A 20,901-nucleotide genomic window follows, 5' to 3' on the forward strand; every position below is an offset into this window, starting at 1 on the left:
GACTGCGATCCAGTGAAACCAAGTTAATCCACTTCAAGCACATTTCTGAGAGGCAACCTGATGCAGGGGATGCAGAGCCAGGTGTGAATCCAGGATATTTAAGTACTACATCTACCTGGGTAAGGCCTTGGGTTCTTCAATGGCACAGACAATTCCCTAACACTAGAATTTATAGCTCAAGCACTGATCTGAACAGATGTAGAGAGTTTCCTCAATGGGAGTTCCCTACATGGATAAAACCACAGGACCAACTTTGACAAAGAAAATTTCTGCAACATTTTGTGGAGGAATACAATTCTATGGATAGTTCCCACAGGTCAATATCTAAAATGAATAAATCACTTATACCCAATTAAAAGTCTCTCCTCTCTTCCAAATGGATTATGAATACCATGGAATTCTTTGCATTGAGCAGTGGGTCTACCCCTCCTATGTCTAGGCTCTTGCTTGTGTCTTTGTGTGGCTTGTGACACCAATAGTGGTTACAGAGTCAGACCTAGAAATTTTCTGTGTTTTGAGGGTGGATAGAACATCTGTAAATAGTCATTACAGGGATGGACAAGAAGAAGGTGCAGAACTAGAGGAGCAGTTTCAGAAATGTTGTGAACTCTAGATAGAAAACAACATCAACAAAGCAAAACAAAAAAAGAAAACCCTCACAACCAAAGGAAAATGAAGTAAAATAATAAAACCTTCCAAAGCCTTCCCAAGGAGGCTTCTTAAAAGAGTTTAGCCAGCTTTGAGGATGAGTGGCTCTGGATTACTATTAGACAAGGGTGGAGAAGCTTTCTGCTTACCCAGTAAAAACTGCTTTGCTTTCTCTTAGCTGAACTGTTCTCAATTGAGAAAGGATTGAGACCATTGAGGTTTCTTAACAGAGTATAACAATAATTCCTAACATTTGTATAGCATGTCATGTGTATGATCTTATTTGATCCTATGAATAACCATGTTAATTGTTATATAAATCTGAGGAAACTGAGGCTAGGAGAGGTGGAATGATTTGTGTACCATAGGATTTTGTTGAGTCCAGGTTGAGAGTTCTATCCAATATATCACCTATCTGCTTCTCTGAGATTGACAAGGATGGGGTTTAGGAAACTGGAGAAAGTATCACTAGCCAGAATTCAACTTTCCCTGGATTCTTTGGTTTTCAGTAGAAGATGTGATAAATTCTTTTTAAAAAGATTCCTCTACCTCCCCTTCTTCTAGGACCTGTCCCATCTTGGTGGTTAAGTTGAAGTGATTTGAGATACCTAACATCATGAAACTTATATCAAAGTGATATACAGTAGTATTTTGGCAGATAAGTAGAGGAGTAAGAAACAAAGCTCAAAAGAAACTGTTGATAGTTGTGTGACAAGCAAGAACTAAAGTTATTTTGGACCAGAGGTGCTAGGAAAATAGACCTGAAGAAATCTACTTGTGAGGAAGGCAACAATATTGTGAGCAAGTAAATAGAGAATGCCCTCACCATGCAGGAGGGATAAGCTTTAGAAATTCTCATGAGTGAGGGAGGTTGTGAATATTTATAAGTATGGGGAGAAAGCAGATGCTGAAGTGTGAGGAAAGAAAGAGTTGCATGAGAGTAGGGATCTGAACTGTATTTTTCCCAGCAGTAGTGTTTATAATCTCTTCTTTCTCCTCTCCTTTCTCCTCTATCTCTTTTATTTTCTTTGGCGTTTTCTTTATCTCAATAGAGGAGAGAGAAGCTGAGTATTGAAAATATTGGACTGCAATAATGGAAAGAGCCCAGAAATTAGAGTCAGAAGATATCTCAATTTTTACACTTCATTAATTGTGGCAATGAAATTATTTTACCTCTGAAACTTAGTTTCCCAAGGATGCATTTTGATACTGTAGAAAGAACACTGACTTTGGAACAATAATAATTGAACTAGAATTTAGCCTCTATCACTATCTGTCTGGGTAACCTTGAACAAAATACTTTGGCTCCCTGAGCCCCCATTCTTCTTCTGCAAAAATAAACAATGGGGTAAAATGATTCAACTCAAAGTCCTATTGGTTATGACTAACTTGACAAAATCAGTGGACCAGTATAGACAATGCTGAGCTCCACTGGCTTGAAGACTAGCCCTTGCCTTCCATTTGGTGATATGGCAGTAGCAGGAAGATCAACTTGTCATTGAGATTTAAGTCTCACACTAGATATCGAAAGAGCATGAAGAGAAAAGGCAATGTAGAGCAAAATTTCACCATTCCTTTTCCATGTGTCAGCAGGATGCAGGAATGTTGGGTAAAAATACTCTCCAAAAGCAGAGAGAATGGAGGTGGCAATGCACTGGGGTAAGTCTTGGCCAGAGCATCTGTAAAGAATTACACCCCAGAAGGGATAGCAATTAGATAACGCCAATTAGAACTCCAGAGACCAAGGATTACTGATGATTTTGAGAATAGTTGACTACACCTCTGCTAAATCAGAGAATGAAGATGGTGTTGGCCTATGCAATGCAAAATAAGAATCATCTCAGATTCAAGAAGATTCCATGCCTCATGGTGGGAATGCAAAACTCTAGGTCATGGAGAAGTCCTTCATGTGTGAGCTTCTGGGGCTCCCTAGGGATTCATCAGGGTAAGTCAGTTTCCCAGGGTTTGCTGCCTATATTTATCTTGGCAAAGAAGGTAAGATCCAAGAGTTTAGCTTATCCAGAGCTACAAGAGAATCTGAGCCTGTGCAATCACTGATCATTTAACACAGCTAAGGGATCCACTTCCTTCCTTCCTAGAAAATCTCTAAGTCATAACCCATGGCCCCAGTCCCCTAAAACACAGGGCTTGTGGAAACAGCTATAATTGGGTATACCTTAAGGATCACTTTATAACTCTGTCTTTACCTTATCAGAATCTGGGACTGAACTTTCTTGGTTGAGGAATCAGAGTACAAACTTAAGTAACCCAGCATATCCATCTGGTCCTTGCCCCGGCTTCACATTCCATCCACCCAAGCCATTCTTCCTTCTTCACTCCTTCCTCATTCTGCATCTTACCCATTTGTCAGACCAAAACTCCCATTCCTGGCTATGTCTTTTGTATAATTGTTCTCTCTCTCTTACAGTGGAACTTCCTTGAGGGTAATTAGTGTCACTTTTGTCTGTATATCTTCCTAACAAAGCACAGGGGTGGGGAACCTGCAGCCTCGAGGCCACATGTGGCCCTCTAGGTCCTCAAGTGCAGTCTTTTGATTGTGTCCAAGTTTTATACCACAAATCCTTTTATTAGCACAATGTTTGGAACATCGTAAGTGCTTGATAAATGTTTTCCTTCCTCTCTTTCTTCCTTCTTTCTTTTTTTTCCTTCCTTCCTTCTTTCCTCTCTTAAGTCTTTTGTGTGTTTGCATATTATTTGTATTTCTATGTACATAAAAATTCATTCAGAGAGAACTCTATGTAGTATTCTCTCTCTCTCCCTCTCTCTCTCTCCTCTCTCTCTTTCTCTCTCTGTATCTCTCCCTCTCTCTCTCTCTCTCCCTCTCTCCTATGTATATAAGCATGCGTGTATGTGCACACATATTTCTGAAGCCCAGCACGAATGAGACATTCCACTAAAATAATTGAGAATAGAAACAACAAATAGCGAAGTCCGCTGGGGTCTTTGTGTCTCATTTCCCAGGGCACAGTAAGCAGCCAATCAAGTTGATTAAGAAAGCTCTTCATCACCCCAGTGTAAACATCAAACATCTGTGCTGGGCAACCTGGGGCCCAGTTTTGATCTCGGTTTGAGACCCACGTTTCCATAACAATCCAGAGGCTGGAAGTACCTTGGACTATCACAGGAGAAATGTCTGTGCACTGCTGTCAGTTTGGGGAATTTAAAAGACAAACTGGCATTCATCATTGCAGAGGTTCTTCAGTTTTTTGATACCCTCTTGAAGCTTGCATTTTAAAATGCATACTGTCACAAAGAAAGCAATTTTTTTTTCAAATAGTTATCAAAATATTTTTTAAAAGTTCAGAAACCCAAGATCTATAATGTGTATCTTTAGAACAGCCTTTGTAAACTCAGTCATGCATAAAATTGACCATTAAAATTGAGAAGTGGAGAAGTTATGATTACAGCAGCTTTTTCTTTTCTTTTAAGTACTATCATATGCATGGTTTTTAGACAGGATATTAATTAAATAAGATGAAGCCCTATCTATTAGAAATTAATCTATTCATTTATTTGTGGAACAACTCTAGATCACACACTCAGGGACCTTGGGGAGCTAATGGAGAAAATAAGGTTATGTAAGTAGAAAGGTAGGAATACATGAATTGGAACATTTTGAAGAAATTCGAGGGTCAACTATATAATATGTACTAATACTAAAAATGCTATTTTTTAAAATACGTTTTACCATTTATTACCTGGTTAAGAGGCTTTCTTAAATTAAATACTTAAAAAAATCCAAAGAAAGCTAGAATAATAGAAAGAAAAAAGTAGTTTCCAAATTTATTCATAGCATAGTTACTTGTGAATATATATAGAACGTAAAGTTGCTGAGGTTGAGAACTTTTCATTTTTTTTTTCTTGTATACTTGGCACCAGCATATTGCTTGGACCATTGTAATGCTTTAAAAAAAAAGCTTGTGGAATTGAATTAACCATTTTGTTCCTCTCTTCCCCTCTCCACTGGATTTTAGACACTTCCAGGGGCTGTGGGAATTATAAAATTTCTCATGTATCCTTACTAATTCATAGTCTATTGTATAGTATAGTAGCAAATGAAATAATATTTTTAATTCAATTACATTTAATCCCTTTAATCAACAATGGCAAATTTCTTATCAGTTTTTGTATGTGAAAAATTTGCCCATTAAAAGTAAGAGAGATGATACATAGAAGAGGAATAGGTAGACCATGGGCAATTTGTTTTATTTAGTAAATGGAAGATAATTGTGAGTATGTCTCCCATTAGAATGTAAACTCATTTTAAATTGGGGTTCTTCTATGCTCTTTACTTGCATCTCTAGTGCCAACCATAGTACCTACCACATAGTAGAAGCTTAATATCATTGACCAATATTGGTCACTAAATTAGCCAGAGTTTGATTACTTGTTAATGCTGTTTTTGTTTATATTATTGCATGAATTTTGTATATGATTTCCTGGTTCTGTTCACTTTATGATACATAATTTATGTCTTTACTTGCTTCTTTGAATTCCTCATGTTACCTTACATTCACTTTGCTTTTGATTCTTTTGCCACCTGGATAAGTATGTGTTTTTGAGACCTTTATGTCCTTAACTTCCTAGAGCAATAGATCCACTCTGGGGGAGAAGGGGTGATGTTTGGTCATAAGGTATAAATAGTTAAATGATTTTTTTCTCAAATAATTGCATATAGTTTTCCAGAATGGAAACTGAAGTGAAAAATGGAAATGGAAGTGGAAATAGCAATGGAAGTGGAAATAGAAATGGAAGTGGAAAAAAATATAACTGGACCCAAAGAATATTACTGTCCTTATCTTTTCATATTCCCTCCAACATTGACCATATCCACATTTTGTTATCTTTGCTGATTTGAGAGGTTTTAGATGAAACCTTAAAAGTTTTTTTTTAAATTTGAATTTAACTTATCATGATGGCTTTGAAGAGAAATATTTTATAAGAATTTATAAATTATAATTGTTTTGAAACTTTTCATGTCCTTTGACTATCTAATGGGTATAACAGATTACATTCAATTCTCCCTATATCGTAAATGTCAGATTCTCATCAGGGATATTTCATTCATTTTCACTGGAATTTTATTTATTTATTTTTTCTAATAGTATTGATTTTGTTCAAGCAAAAGGAAAAGATGAGGGTATGCTTCACCCTTTCCTTTAATAGTGTCTTCTTCCTATTCACTTTCTAGGAGATCAAGTAAAGTTACTTGAAATTTATTTATCTATGTGTTAAAATTTTCTCATGATAATCATCTCTCCCAATTAGGGAGATGAGGAATACATATTACCTTTGTAATGCCAATGTGATATCTACAGCACTTGCTATGAATATGCTATATGTATCTCCAGTATAACAAACTCTCTTCTTCCAAGACAAAATCAAAATATTTACTTGCAACATCCCTATTGGGACACCCAAAGGCAAGATTTAGAAAGATACTCATCACCAGTCTAGGGAGTGCCTATATTTCAATCTGTCAAGCCTCCCTGAAAGAAAGTTCTCCTAGGCAAGTTCTTTATTCCACTGTTTTCTCTCTCTGCCTGCTTCTCGCTCTGCCCACACCTTTCCCTCCAAGCAGTATCATATATACTGTTTCCAATGGAAGACTTAGCCCTCAAATGGCTTAGTCCCTAGAAGCTTGGAAATCAACACTTAACTGGAAAGGTGTGGAAATCCTTGTGACCCAAAGTCTAATTGGCTCTGTAAAAGAGCTCCATGTGAGACCTATTAATAGGTGGGGGAGATCTTATATCCCATTAACCTTACAGTCTTATAATTGGTACTTTTGTCATGGTTTGGGGATAATTTTCATTGTAGTTGCATTAATTCTATTGCAAGGAATTTTATTATAATAATTTACTCTTTAATTTTATACTTTTAATATTTTACTTTATCTGTATAATAGAACTTGTCTATTACATAAACATATTAATTATGTTATAAATAATTATACTATGTACTATCATATCTTATGTCATACTATACTATGTCATATAATATAATGTAATATACTTATATAGCTATATACATGATATACATATGTGCACACACAGGTATAATACACATAAGCATATTATTCTCACATATACACCCAAACTCTATATGCACACATACATATACACACACAAGCACACACAAGCATGCACACTTTTCTTATTTTAAAATTTTGTCAGTTTCATATGATTGATCCAGAGGTAGAGAATTAGTAGAGGTAGAGAAAGCTTCAGAGGCTATTTAGTCCAGTCACTATCATTCATTTTACATAAGAAGAAATTCAGGCCCAGAGAGTCAACTTCTCTTCTCTAAGTTTAACATCAGAGGTATAGCATGAACCCTGGTCCTCAGACTTCTAAACTGTCTCAAGTTGCCACCTGATGGAAAATATTTGCATAATTGATGACTCAGGTAAAACAGATAAGTACTTGGCATGAGTAAGACTTGCATCAAAGTCATTTAATTCAAGATCCTGTACTCTTTCTGCTGGATAACTCTACTTCTAAAATAAGGCTATTTCTCTTACATGTGAATTTTAAATAATCTTGGCATCCAGTGTTTTGAAATTTTAAATTGTGTATCAATTTGAGATACATAAGATTAAAAATTGTCAGTATTTCTGACATTAAAGTGAATCTTTTTTCTTCCTAATCTTTTCCTTATTATTCCTTTCTTATTTCTTATCAAATATGACAGCATTTGTAAAAGTGCGTAGCACAGTGCCTGGGACATACTAGGTACTTAATAAATGTTTATTTCCTCTCATAACCTTTTTATTTCTCACAATGACTTTTATTTCTCTTAAATCCCTACTCTCATGAAATTTACTATCTAGAGGAGCAAATGGTACATGCACCAATATCGGATACAAAGTCTAACATAAGTATATAAAAGACATACAAATTATATGAGATGAAAGGTGGAGGGAGGTCCTTGTGGAGAAAATTCTAAATGGTAAGTGGTAATCATGACTCTTAAAGGCAGGATAAGCTGTAAGAATTTAAAAGGAGCAACTGTATTTAGAGGGAATGAGTGGAGACTGCAGAGCATGGGTCTAGCAGATAACCCAATTTGGCTGATACATAAATTACACAGGGGCTGATAGTATGAAGTAAGGTGGAAAAATGGAAAAGCACCAGATTGTAGAGAGCCTAAAATGTTAAACTAATGGTTTAACATTGGTAGGCAAGAAGGAGTTATTGGGGTATTAACAAGCAGATAAATAGACGTAATCTTATCTATTCATATGGAAGAAATAATGTAGAGAAATTAAAACAAAACAAAATATTGACTTTAGAGTGAAAAAGCTTGCCTTTGAATACAGTTCTGTTGCATACTGTGTAATCTTGGACTAATTTTGTCATTTTACTGATGAGGCAGCTGCAGGAGAAGGTTAGATATTAAACATGGCAGAGGTGACAAGAACTGAAGGAGATATCAGAGAAAGGACAACCAGTGAGGAGGTTATAATAATAAGCCTTCATATGATAGAAAAGGTCTGGTATAGGATGCTGACCATGGTGATACATATGAGAGATTGTACAGAGGGACCAGTGGTTAAATATGAAAAATGAAGGAGAAGGAAAGCATGAAAGACAGCATCAAGTTAACTGAATAAGTGATGCTAACGTATACTAAATGCTTGTAAGTGTTTGATGAATCACCTCTGAATCAATCAGTTAGTGAGCAACAAGGGGAAAATCCAAAGTCATCCAACAGAGACTTTTAATTTCTTAATATGTGCAAGGTGATGGGTAATCGAAGATTGAAAAAAATTACCCTCCCTTAAGCAGCTATAGTGATACTATGGTGATTCAACAATTAATATAGGCATAATCATGTCAATATAATATAATCATAGTATAGTATGATATAATATAGTATATTACATGTATGTATTTTATATGCATATATGTATACATATTATAGATATAACATAGCATAGTTATGACAATTTAATGAATATAGAGAGAGTATTGACAAGAAGGAGTACACTAATGTAAGAGTTCATCCCTGAGTTTAGTCTGGAAGGAAATTTGGAAACATGAAGTACACTGTTAAAAATATAGAAACAGGAGTTGTGGTAAAAATTGGAGAAGAGGAGGGGAAAGTAAAAGGAAAAAAAATGAGAATGAAAGCATTTATCTGTTTCAATTATGATAGTCGGCTTTCAGACTATTATTGCTCATGTGCTCATTTTTATTTCCTTAATGTTTGGGACCCTGTGGACATAGAAAAATTGGATGCTCAGAAGCTGAAAAATACACAGTAGCTTTTATGGAGTACTTGACTCAGCCGCATTAAAGGGGATTGTCTGAGGGAACTGACTAGCCAAACCTCCTTAGAGTAACCATTTTTCCTCATCCCACATCTTCACCTATATTCTAGAATGTTCCAAAGGCAATCTGGAATAGTGTAAAGAATGTCAAACTCAGTGTCAGGAGAGCTGGGTTCAAATCTTGCTTCAAACACATGTTGTCTGGCCATACAACAAACAAGTCACTAAACATCTCAGAACTTCAGTTTTCTCATTTATAAAAGAGGGATAATATTTGAACTACTGACCTCAGAGTACTGTTCTAAGGAATGACTCTAAGGAATCCAAGGATATAAACCCAACAAGAATTCCCAGAAGAGCTCAAAAAAGATTTTAAAAATCAAATAATAGACATAGAAGAAAAATTGGTAAAAGAAATGAGTGATGCAAGAAAATTATGAAAAGAATGTCAATAGCTTGGTAAAAGAGGCACAACAATACTGATGAGAATACCATCTTAGAAATAGAATTGGCCAAATGGTAAAAGAGGCACAAAATCTCTGGAAGAGAAGAACACCTTAAAAAGCAGAATGGACACAATGACAAAAAAGGCACAAAAATTTATTGAAGAAAAGAATTCCTGAAGAAATAGAATTCTGCCTGGTAGGAAAAAACAGAAGAGAAAACAGAAGGAAAACTTTAAAATGGACAACTCTCTCTTTTTTGTTATTGGTTGTCAACAATGATCTTTGCCTTTATTTGATCCCATCCTTTTTTCCTCAACATATTTTTTTCATTAACTTTCCTCGCTATACTCAGCTTATTTTGAAGTTTAGTCCTACTCATTATTTTTATTGGATTTGCTATGTCCTTTTATTCATATTCTGTTATCTTTTTCTCTCATATTCTTTTCACTATTGCGTTATACCTGTGAGTCAGGCTTGCAGTGTCTATCCTGAGCTCCTCATCTGTTTTGTCTTTCTATCCAAGTGGTCTTCGATAAACTCTAGTGACAAATTTGTTTCTGTTTCTCTCTCCTTCCATTGATTTCCACTTAAATATCCTTCTTCTGATCCATAGAATTCGTTGCATGAGTATATCTTCTTAATATACAATGCTCATTTATTCCAGCCTATTTGAGCACTATAATTTTTAACTCATATAGAGTAACACTCCAGTCATTTGTCTGATAACACATAAGTCTCAGTGAGTTAATACTTGCTTATTGGACCCTTAGCTTTCTTGCTGGTTGCCTAAAATTTGCATTTGTGTATAGGGACAGTGAGATGGGACAGTGAATATAGTACTGGGTCTTGAGTCAGAAAGATGAGTTCAAATGTGGCTTCTGACATTTACTGGTTATTAAAAAAATTATGAGGATTTGAGTTTTATAACTGATTCTTGTATTTTTGTGCCCTGGGAACTTCTGAGATTCTCAACTATTATTCTTTTTTCCTACATCATAACTATCCACTATGGTATCTAGTTTGTTATAGTTGTGTAGATAGCTTTATCTGACTCTCATCCTTTCAATTTAAAATTCATTTTGATTTTATTTCAAAACATCAGGTAAATTCATTCTTAGCCTTTGTTAGTTAGGTATACTCCATTCCTGGCTAGGAGCTTGTCATTCCCGTGTTTCAAAGTGTGCTCTAAAAATCTAAATCCCATTCTCAGATACCATTTTCTTAGGCAACTATTCCCTTTCCAAATCAATTTTCCCACTTCATCTTCTTTTGTCATCACTGGCTAACATTGATGAAAACAACATCTGTGCTACTTTGACATTCTGCTTCCTGTCCAAGATTTTGGGTAATGACTTTTTCCCTATGTGAATCCTATCCATTTTTATAAGTCTTAGCAAGTTCTCTATTATGTTTTGAATACATGCCTTTGGGCACCAGCGCAGGAGTCAGGAGAACCCGAGTTCAAATCTCACCTCAGACACTTGACGCTCACTAGCTGTGTGACCTTGGGCAAGTCACTTAACACCAATTGCCTCATCTTGGGTCGTCTCCAGTCATCCTGATGAATATCTGGTCACTGCATTCAGATGGCTCTGGAGGAGAAGTGAGACCAGTGACCTGCACAGCCCTCCCTCATTCAAAACAGTCAAGTACAAGTCATGTTGTTATTTCTCTGAGGGCATGGTCTTCTTTGGCAACAAAGGACGAACACACACATATGCCCTGGGAACGTAGCATAGTCTCTCTATTATTGTTATCAGATAAAAAAACACATCTGTTTCTTTGAGAAAGGAATCAACAACCACCCCTTCTCTCTCTCTTTTTTTCAGCGACATTTAATAAATAATCTCTCACCTAACAGGGCTTGAGGTTCTAGTTTACCATTCCTTGGTGGTAAGGGAACACTACCTTTTCTGAGTATCCAGCTTTCTCCTCTTCATAAAGAGGTTCCCATTCATTTATTTTAGCTTCAAGAGTATGAGGTCAATTCTTCCTTTCTATCTTTAAGTGATATATGTGACATTTTACCACTATCGTTATTTCTGAAATAGGTCATAACTCTCAAATACTTTTTCTATTTTTTAGAAATCTAAGATCCTCTTCAATTTGTTTTTGTTTGTTTGTTTATTAGGAAGACAGGAGATAGGGACAAAGTTTCATTTTCTTTAATAGCCTGTGTTGTGAAGAGACATTTAGGGAAGACTAGCTTTTTAACTTTCTGTTGAGTCATTTATCAGTCATGTCTGATTCTTCATGATCCAATTTGGGATATTCTTTGCAAAAATGCTGAAGTGGTTTGCCATTTTCCTCCCTCCAGCTCATTTTACAGATCAACAGGGTTAAGTGATTTGCCCAGGGTCACACACTGCTAAATGTATGAGGTCAGATTTGAACTCAGATAAATGCCTTCTTGATTTCAGACTCTGTGCCACCTAGCTGTCCTTTTTTCTTTTAGCCAGCTGGAACAATGTTCTGCAGTTGGAGTCAGGAAGAAATAGATTCAAATCCAGCATCAGACACTTTAAAGACATGTGATCCTGGACAAATCAATTACTCTCCTGGTCTAGAAAATGGGGATAATAATAGTTTCTACTTCAAGGGATTTTTTTTGCGAGGAGCAAATGCAAGTGAAGCAGTTTATAAAACTTAAAACCCTGCGAAAGTTAACTGTTGTTATTAGTCTTTTCTAGGAGAGAGTCTAGCCTGCCATTTGAACACAATTAACAATAATTTGACTTTCACATAAATAAAAATATTCACACTCAATGTCAGTTAAAAATGTTTTATGTTATCCTGAGAACTTCTATTTCAAATTGCTTGACACTTTCCTCCAAGGTGTCACATTGACATTTTTATTTCCTCTTCATACTTGACTACCTCATCTAATGTTCTTTTCCTTCTTTCACTAATATCATATTTTATCCTACCCATTGGTTGCACTGTTTCTTACATCCCTTGTATAACTTTTCCTTGAATCCTTTTATTCTTCTGCTCCTTTTTTTATAATTCCTTTTCTCCTTCAAATCTAGCCTTTCTACTCCTTTAGGTCCAATTCTTCTCATTCAAATTTTTTTTAAAGTTAACCACAGTTAGTATTCCCCAAAATTAAATCCTTGGGTTTATTTACAAGTTGAATATTTCCCAAGTAATTATATTATATTTTTAATAATGAAACAATTGAATTTTTACAGGCATGCTTAAATAAATTTCATGCCAGGAGTCCAATGTGGGAATAACTCTATTCAAGGAACAAGACTGAATAAATTAAATGATTAACCTTAACAACATAGATAATCATAATTTATGGATTTTTTAATTGTTCTAATCTACTAATTTGTTCATTGACATTGAGGTGACACAGTGGATAGTGGATAGTGGATAGAGTCCTGAGATAGGAGTCAAGAAGATCTCTGGTTAAATCTGGTCTTCCTCTCCTGGACAAGTTACATAATTTCTGTCTCAGTTTTCTCAACTATAAAATGGGAATATCAGTACCTACATTCCAGGAATGTTGTGAGGATAAAATGAGATACTATATGTAGAGATAATATTTCTAAAGCTTTTGGCATAATAAGTTCTATATAAATATTTTTCTCTTCCCCTTTCTCTCTACTATTATCAGTAGCCAATGAGGAAAAAAAGAGATTCCTGGCTTTTAAGTCATGTTTTAGGAAATATGTGGTATTATGATGATAAGGAATTCTGTGCAACTTCTATAGGAATACTTTAGATGCACTTAAAATAATATGACAATGCCTTTTATTTAAATGATTCTTTATGGTTGCAAAGTGCAATCACCAGCATTGGGGAGTCCTAGCAACAAGACCATGAAGCAGATTAATATCCCCATTTAACAGATGAATAGATACAGATACACAGATTTTAAATATCCAGTTCAATGTTACATAGTTCCATAGTGATGAACCTGTAACTAAAACACTCATCTCTTGTGCTTGCCCCTCAACAATCGTAAGTGATAAAATACCCTAAGGCAATATATTAGACTTGACATTTTCTGGCAAAGGAAAAAAAAAACCATGGAAATAAATAGAGAGAAAAATATCACATAGTTTAATTTTTACTGAATATTTGTGATATATGAATAGATGACAAAGTACCTTGGGAGATTTATTCTATTATCCTTGGCTTGGAGGAGGGAAATATCATAAATGTACTGATTTCAAATCAAGAAAAATGCATCATCATGTTTCAATAAAAAAACTGACATGCAACTTGAAAGTGTTATTAATAGTCAGGTCCTATAGCATAGAGAGTGAACAGTTTATACTGCATTTTCCATATTTTCTATAACTCTTCAAACAAATAAATTCTTTGCTATTTATCTATTTTCTGGTATTGTTACTATGTCTTTAGCAAAAAAAAGTCCTCTTTTTTGAATTTCATATTAAAAGTTTCCTATCATCTCTCTTTGCAGACTTTGTCATTCATCTGCCCCAGAGTAAAGGTGAGGGTGGGAAACTAAAGGGCATTTAGGACTGGGAAACACTTTAACAGCCCACACAAGAAGAAACTGGTTGGTTCAAACAATAACAAGTAAATGCTAGAAGATTGGAAGTCTTCCTGGTAGAAAAAGATGCTTGGATGAACTGACGGCATTAGTGTCTGAAAGCAAGCTCACTCCATTACTGGTAATTACAGTTAATCAGCAACAATTGTCTTGACCAAGATACAGATCAACATTGAGCGCTAACCTAACAGGACCTAATAAGGGTAATGGAGGATGAAGAAAGCCTGATTAAGCTTGCAAGACATTGAATGATCTGAGTAGATGGTGCCTGCTTTGTCTGTTTTCTTTTGTTTTGCTCTGGAAGGCAACAGTTTTCCTCAAATCAGGTATCATGATTGTATGTCCCAGACAATATGAAATACATAGAATCATTCTTTGAAAAATAGTTAATGTTTAATTCAGTGGGCAAATAGCTATTTGCATTTCTTGTCATATTTTAGTGCAGATACACAAGCTTCTGAATAAAAGGATCTATGGAGTTACTCTTTATGTCATCGTCCAGTTACAGCTAGCCTGGCACATCTAGAATTTAATTTCTTTTCACAGATGGATAGATGCACACTCTGTATCACTGTTACAACTGCAGCCTGAGAACAAGAATTGGCCACTTGACTAGGAAAAACACATTTTCTATTGTTCCCTTAATCTACAATGGAATTTAATGCTCATGAAAAGGATTAGCTAATGGCCTTCAATGGAAAGAAAGAATGGGGTCATTCTTTTCAGAACAGTATACAAAAAGAGAAGATGTCATAAAATTAATGCACTTTTAATTTACAATAAAATTCAATTCAATGACTACTTATAAGACAGTCATTTGATGTGAGACACTGTTTTGGTAACCTTCTCCCACTCCAAGTAAAACCACACATCATTTTATGAGTATTATCCTTGTTTATTAGTTGGCAAATACTATAGTGAAATCATTGATCCACTTCAACTCTCTCTCTCTCTCTGTCTGTCTCTCTCTCTCTCCCTCCATTCCTCTCTCTCTCCCTTTCTCTATCTCTTTTTTCTCCCTCTGTCTCTCACTGTCTCTTCTCTTTCCATCTCTCTGCCTCTCTGTCTCTGTCTCTCACAGTTCCTCTCTTGCTCTGTCTTTTTCTTTGTCTCTCTGTCAGTCTGTCTCCTTTCCTGTATCTCAGAACTGTGAGTAGGTGACTATCATCATCATTTTCATTTCATGGATATTAATGAACTTTTAAGTTCTGGGGAAATAAACTTACCTGGCTCTTTAATGGTGGGGCTGTGAATAAACATTATCTTAAAATTCTTACCTTGTTATTCCATGCATTCATTACAATTAATATTACAGTTCATTCTATCTTATTAGTCCTTTCCTTCATTAGTTGAATTTCACATCAGGAAATTATATATGACATTTTTTTTGCATCTCTGTTATGATTCTTAGGATAATCCTCATGTATTCTTAAACTAATTCTGATTAGGCCTATCAATTTAAGAAAAGACTATGACTGCTTATGTGGGTGATGCAAGCATGCAGTATTTTATATGTTTAAGAGAAAGACTTTATGGATATACCATTTGCAGAAGTAAAATCATTTAAGAAATAAAATTCACACTTTAGAGTTAGGGAAATCTAAATTTATTGCTCATTCTTCCATGTCACTCAGCCAAAGCCTTAACTATACATGGCCGAAATATGAGAAAATCATAAAATCTCATTTTAAGTTCTTGATATATTTTTGGCTAACTTGGGAGTTGGGTTTGGGAAATATTTTCTTCAGGAGAGCAAGGAAAGGGGGAATCTAACACTTTTAATTTGTATTATTGAAACTCCTGAATTCAAGTTCTTTATCTATTAAATAGGAATGATTCATTCTACTGGTTTCCTTATGGTCTCCTTGTGAAAACTAATTAAATGCAATTTGCTTTGGACCATTCTTTGATTGCCCTGCCATAAAGAATGGCATAGAAATATAATAGAAGGACAATAAAGAAGTACTATTTAGTACGAAATAGTAAATTTTGCATGATTTCCTCTAGATTTATCTTCACTGTTAGTCCTACTTCCTCCAATTTATACGGAGTTATCTAAATTGTTAATGTAGTGTCTCACCACTTTACCTACACTTAGTCCTCTAGCTTCAATTATATGTCAAGGTGAATGTCAAGTGCTGTAATTTTTAATTTAGTCTCAGATAAGTGGGTGTGATTAACTACATAGCTTGTTGAGTATCTGATTCTTCAGACGTTAATGGTTGATTTTTTAAGACCCATGTCCATACATGCATGGATGCACGCATTTAAAATGCTTATCCATTTTTTTGTTATATAATTGAAGTATGGAATCTATTCCAATGAACAATTTAGTCACATGGCATATGTTTTTAGCACATACAAAGCTACAGTACTCTTAATGCCCACAACAGTCTCAAGACAAATATGGAAGGACTTCAGGGTAATTCACATTTTCACCTCAATAGGGGCATGTCAAACAGACAGAGGTCACTTTCTGGGCAGTAATCTATGGCTTTTCAGTTCAAAAGCATCCCTGATACTTCTAGTCATAGAAGTGATAAGGTGAAAGTTTATGAAATGTTTGGTGATTAAATGCAGACTTTGTCATTGTAATCAGTCTAGTGCCAGTCATCAATTTTCTTTTTCCAAATGGAAGAGCCTTTTCTACACTCTTTTGTCTGAGTTGGTTGTAATCATAATTTCTAGATGAGCTTATGAAATCCTACTGAAAATTGGAAGCATCAGAGTAGGAATTGCTTAGGTAGTGACTTGACGCTTTCTTCACCATATAGAGAATTAAGAACATGCTTTTATATTCCAAAGATCCCTATATAAGAGTCATGGCTGGTGAAAGTGAATTGAAGGAAGACAATGTGAAATATCTCACTGGAAAAACAACTGACCTGGAAAATAGATACAGGAGAGACAATTCACAAATTATGGGACTACCTGAAAGCCATGATCAAAAAAAAGAACCTAGATATCAACTTTCAGGAAATTATCAAGGAATCCTGCCCTGATATTCTGGAACCAGAAGGTAAAATAAATGTTGAAAGAATTCACTGATCACCTCGGGAAAGAGATCCAAAAAGAAAAACTCCTACTAAAACTGTAGTCAAATTTCAGAGTTTCCAGGTCAAGGAGAATATTGCAAGTAGCTAGAAAGAAACAGATTGAATATCATGGAAATACAATCAGGATAACAAGACCTAGAAGCTTTTACATCAAGGGATCACAGGGCTTGGAGTATTATATCATAGAAGTCAAAGGAACTAGGATTAAAACGAAGAATCACTTACCCAGGAAAAGAAATACACACACACACACACACACACACACACACACACACACACACATATAGAGAGAGACAGAGACAGAGACAGAGACAGAGACAGAGGGCACAGAGTAAGTTGAATAGGAAGGGATGATATAAAAAATAAAATTAAGGAGTGAGAGAGGAATATATTGGGAGGAGAAAGGGAGAAATGGAATGGGTCAAATTATCTCTCATAAAAAAGGCAAAAAAAAGCTTTTCAATGGAAGGGAAAAGGGTGAGGTGAGAGAGAAAAAGTGAAGCTTACTTCCATCACATTTGACTTAAGGAGGGAATAACATGCTCACTCAATTTGGTATGAAGTCTATCTTACACTATAGGAAAGTAGAGGAGAAGAGGATAAGTGGGGTGTGGGGGGGGATGACAGAAGGGAGGCCAAGTGAGAGGAGGAGGGTAATGAGAAGTAAACACCTTTGGGGAAGGATAAGGTCAAAAGAGAGAATAGAATAAATGGGGGAACAGGATATGATGGAGGGAAATGTAGTTAGTCTTTCACAACATGACAATTGTGGAAGTCTTTAGCAAAACTAAACTTATATAGCCTATATTGAGTTGCTTCCCTTCTCAGTGGGGATGGGTTTGGAGGAGGGAAGGGAGAGAAGATGGAACTCAAAATTTTATGAACGAATGTTGAAAATTGTTTTTGTATGTAACTAGGAAATAAGAAATAATGGTAATGGGGTATAGAAATCTATCTTGCCCTACAAGAAAAGAGAGAAGATAGGGATAAGGAAAGGAAGGAGTGTGATAGAAGGGTGGGTAGATTAGGGGAACAGGTAAGCAGAATCCACAGTGTTTTGGGGTTGGGGGAGTGGAGAGATGGAAAGAAAATTTGAAACTCAAAATCTTGTGGAAATGAATATTGAAAGCTAAAATTAGATAAATTAATTTTAAAAAAGAAAGTGAATTGAAGTCTTTCTTGAGAGATAAATCATGTGATATGCCATTAGTTTCCAGTATTATAATATTGCATTAGACTACAATAAAGTGGGGTTTACATGCAGTTGTAATCATGACAAATAGAGGAAATATATGGAGAACATCAAAACACCAACACTGATTTTTTATTGATGTTTCAAAAGTCATTTTTACTAATTCTCTAATTTTTATTTCTGCCACAGAAGAAGATGAGAATCCCTTCCTCCTTGCAACTTCTCTCATGTTATACTCGACATATATTTTCATTTTCTTTCTCTCTTAAATTCCTCTGTCTTCAAACATACTGAAAAAAAAAGAACAAAGACTTTCTTCAACCTATTGTTCCCTTCAAGTGATTTTTTTCCATTTGCCTCCCTAAAATCACAGTCAAATTTCTTTTTATTTCCACAGTTTCTTTTTTCCAATTTATTCATTTATTTTTAGTTTTCAACATTAATTTTCACAAAATTTTGAGTTCCAAATTTTCTCCCCTTCTCTCCTGTCCCCTCACTCCCCCCAATCTACCCTCCCTTCTGTCATACCCCTCCCTTCCCTTATCTTTATCTTCTCTCTTTTTTTGTAGGGCAAGATAGATTTCTATACGCCATTACCAGTATTTCTTATTTCCCAGTTACACGCAAAAAGTTTTTCAACATTCATTCCTAAAACTTTGAGTTCTAACTTCTTTCCCTTCCCCCCTCACCAGCCATCTACACTGAGAAGGCAAGCAATTCAAAGTAGGCTATACACGTGTAGTTCTGCTAAAGACTTCCATAATAGTCATGTTGTGAAAGATTACCTGTATTTCCCTTCATCCTAATCTGCCTCCCATTTATTCTATTCTCTCTTTTGACCTTATCCCTCCCAAAAAGTGTTTACTTCTCATTACCCCCCTCCTCTCATTTGCCCTTCCTTTTATTATCCCCCCACAACCCACTTATCCTTTTCTTCCTGACTTTCCTATAGTATAAGATAGATTTTCAAACCAAATTGAGTGTTCATGTTATTCCCTCCTTAAGCCAAATGTGATGAGAGTAAGCTTCACTTTTTCTTTCTCACATACCCCTTTTCCCCTCCATTGAAAAACTTTTTCTTGGGGGGTGGAGCCAAGATGGCGGAGTAGAAAGACACACATATGCTAGCTCTAAATCCATAGCCCATAAATATCTGTAAAAAAGAACTCCCAACAAATTCTGGAGCAGCAGAAGCCACAGAACAACAGAGCAGAGGAGATTTCTGTTCCAGAGAGCCCTGAAAACCTCTCACAAAAGGTCCCTCACACCCCGAACCCAGAGCTGAGCCCAGCCCTGCCTTGGCCACATGGCACTGAGAGGAGCAGATCCAAGCAGGCTTCAGGGACAAAATCTCCAGCAGCCAAGCGGGTCCCTCCATCCACAGGCCCCAAATGTTGGTGAGAGGGTCTTCTCGGCTTGCTGAGAGGGGAGTGGGGTGCCCCCATAACTCAGGCCCCCTTGGGAGGTAGCAGCGGAGGCAGGAGCATACAGGGGCTCCCCAAGCAGGCAGGAGCCCAGATCCATTGTTGAAAGTCTCTGCATAAACCTCCTGAGGGAACTGAGCCCGTGTGGCAGCCCTGCCCCCACCTGAGCAGCTGAACTTAATCTCACACTGAATAGCAGCCCTGCCCTTGCCCAAAGCCCTGAGGCTGGGAAGCAGCATTTGAATCTCAGACCCCAAGCACTGGCTGGGAGGATCTGGAGGCAAAGTGGGTGTGAAGAGAATACTCAGAAGTCAAGTCACTGGCTGGGAAAATGCCCAGAAAAGGGAAAAATTGAATAAGACTATAGGAGATTACTTTCTTGGTGAACAGGTATTTCCTCCCTTCCTTTCTGATGAGGAAGAATAATGCTTACCATCAGGGAAAGACACAGAAGTCAAGGCTTTTGTATCCCACGCCACCCAGTGGGCTCAGGCCCTGGAAGAGCTCAAAAAGGATTTTGAAAATCAAGTAAGAGAGGTGGAGGAAAAACTGGGAAGAGAAATGAGAGAGATGCAAGTAAAGCATGAAAAGCAGGTCGACAACCTGCTAAAGGAGACCCAAAAAATGCTGAAGAAAATAACACCTTGAAAAATAGGCTAATTCAACTGGCAAAAGAGGTTCAAAAAGCCAATGAGGAGAAGAATGCTTTCAAAAGCAGAATTAGCCAAATCAAAAAGGAGGTTCAAAAGCTCAATGAAGAAAACAGTTCTTTCAAAATTAGAATGGAACAGATGGAGGCCAATGACTTTATGAGAAACCAAGAAATCACAAAACAAAACTAAAAGAATGAAAAAATGGAAGATAATATGAAATATCTCATTGGAAAAACAACTGACCTGGAGAATAGATCCAGGAGAGACAATTTAAAAATTATGGGCCTGCCTGAAAGCCATGATCAAAAAAAGAGCCTAGACATCATCTTTCATGAAATTATCAAGGAAAACTGCCCTGAGATTTTAGAACCAGAGGGCAAAATAAGTATTCAAGGAATCCACAGATCACCGCCTGATAGAGATCCAAAAAGAGAAACTCCTAGGAACATTAAAGAGTTCCCAGGTCAAGGAGAAAATATTGTAAGCAGCTAGAAGGAACAATTCAAGTATTGTGGAAATACAATCAGGATAACACAAGATCTAGCAGCTTCTACATGAAGGGATCGAAGGGCATGGAATAGGATATTGCAGAAGTCAAAGGAACTAGGATTAAAACCAAGAATCACCTACCCAGCAAAACTGAGTATAATACTTCAGG

This window comes from Notamacropus eugenii, chromosome 7 (genome assembly GCF_028372415.1).
Source record: "Notamacropus eugenii isolate mMacEug1 chromosome 7, mMacEug1.pri_v2, whole genome shotgun sequence".
NCBI lineage: Eukaryota > Metazoa > Chordata > Mammalia > Diprotodontia > Macropodidae > Notamacropus > Notamacropus eugenii.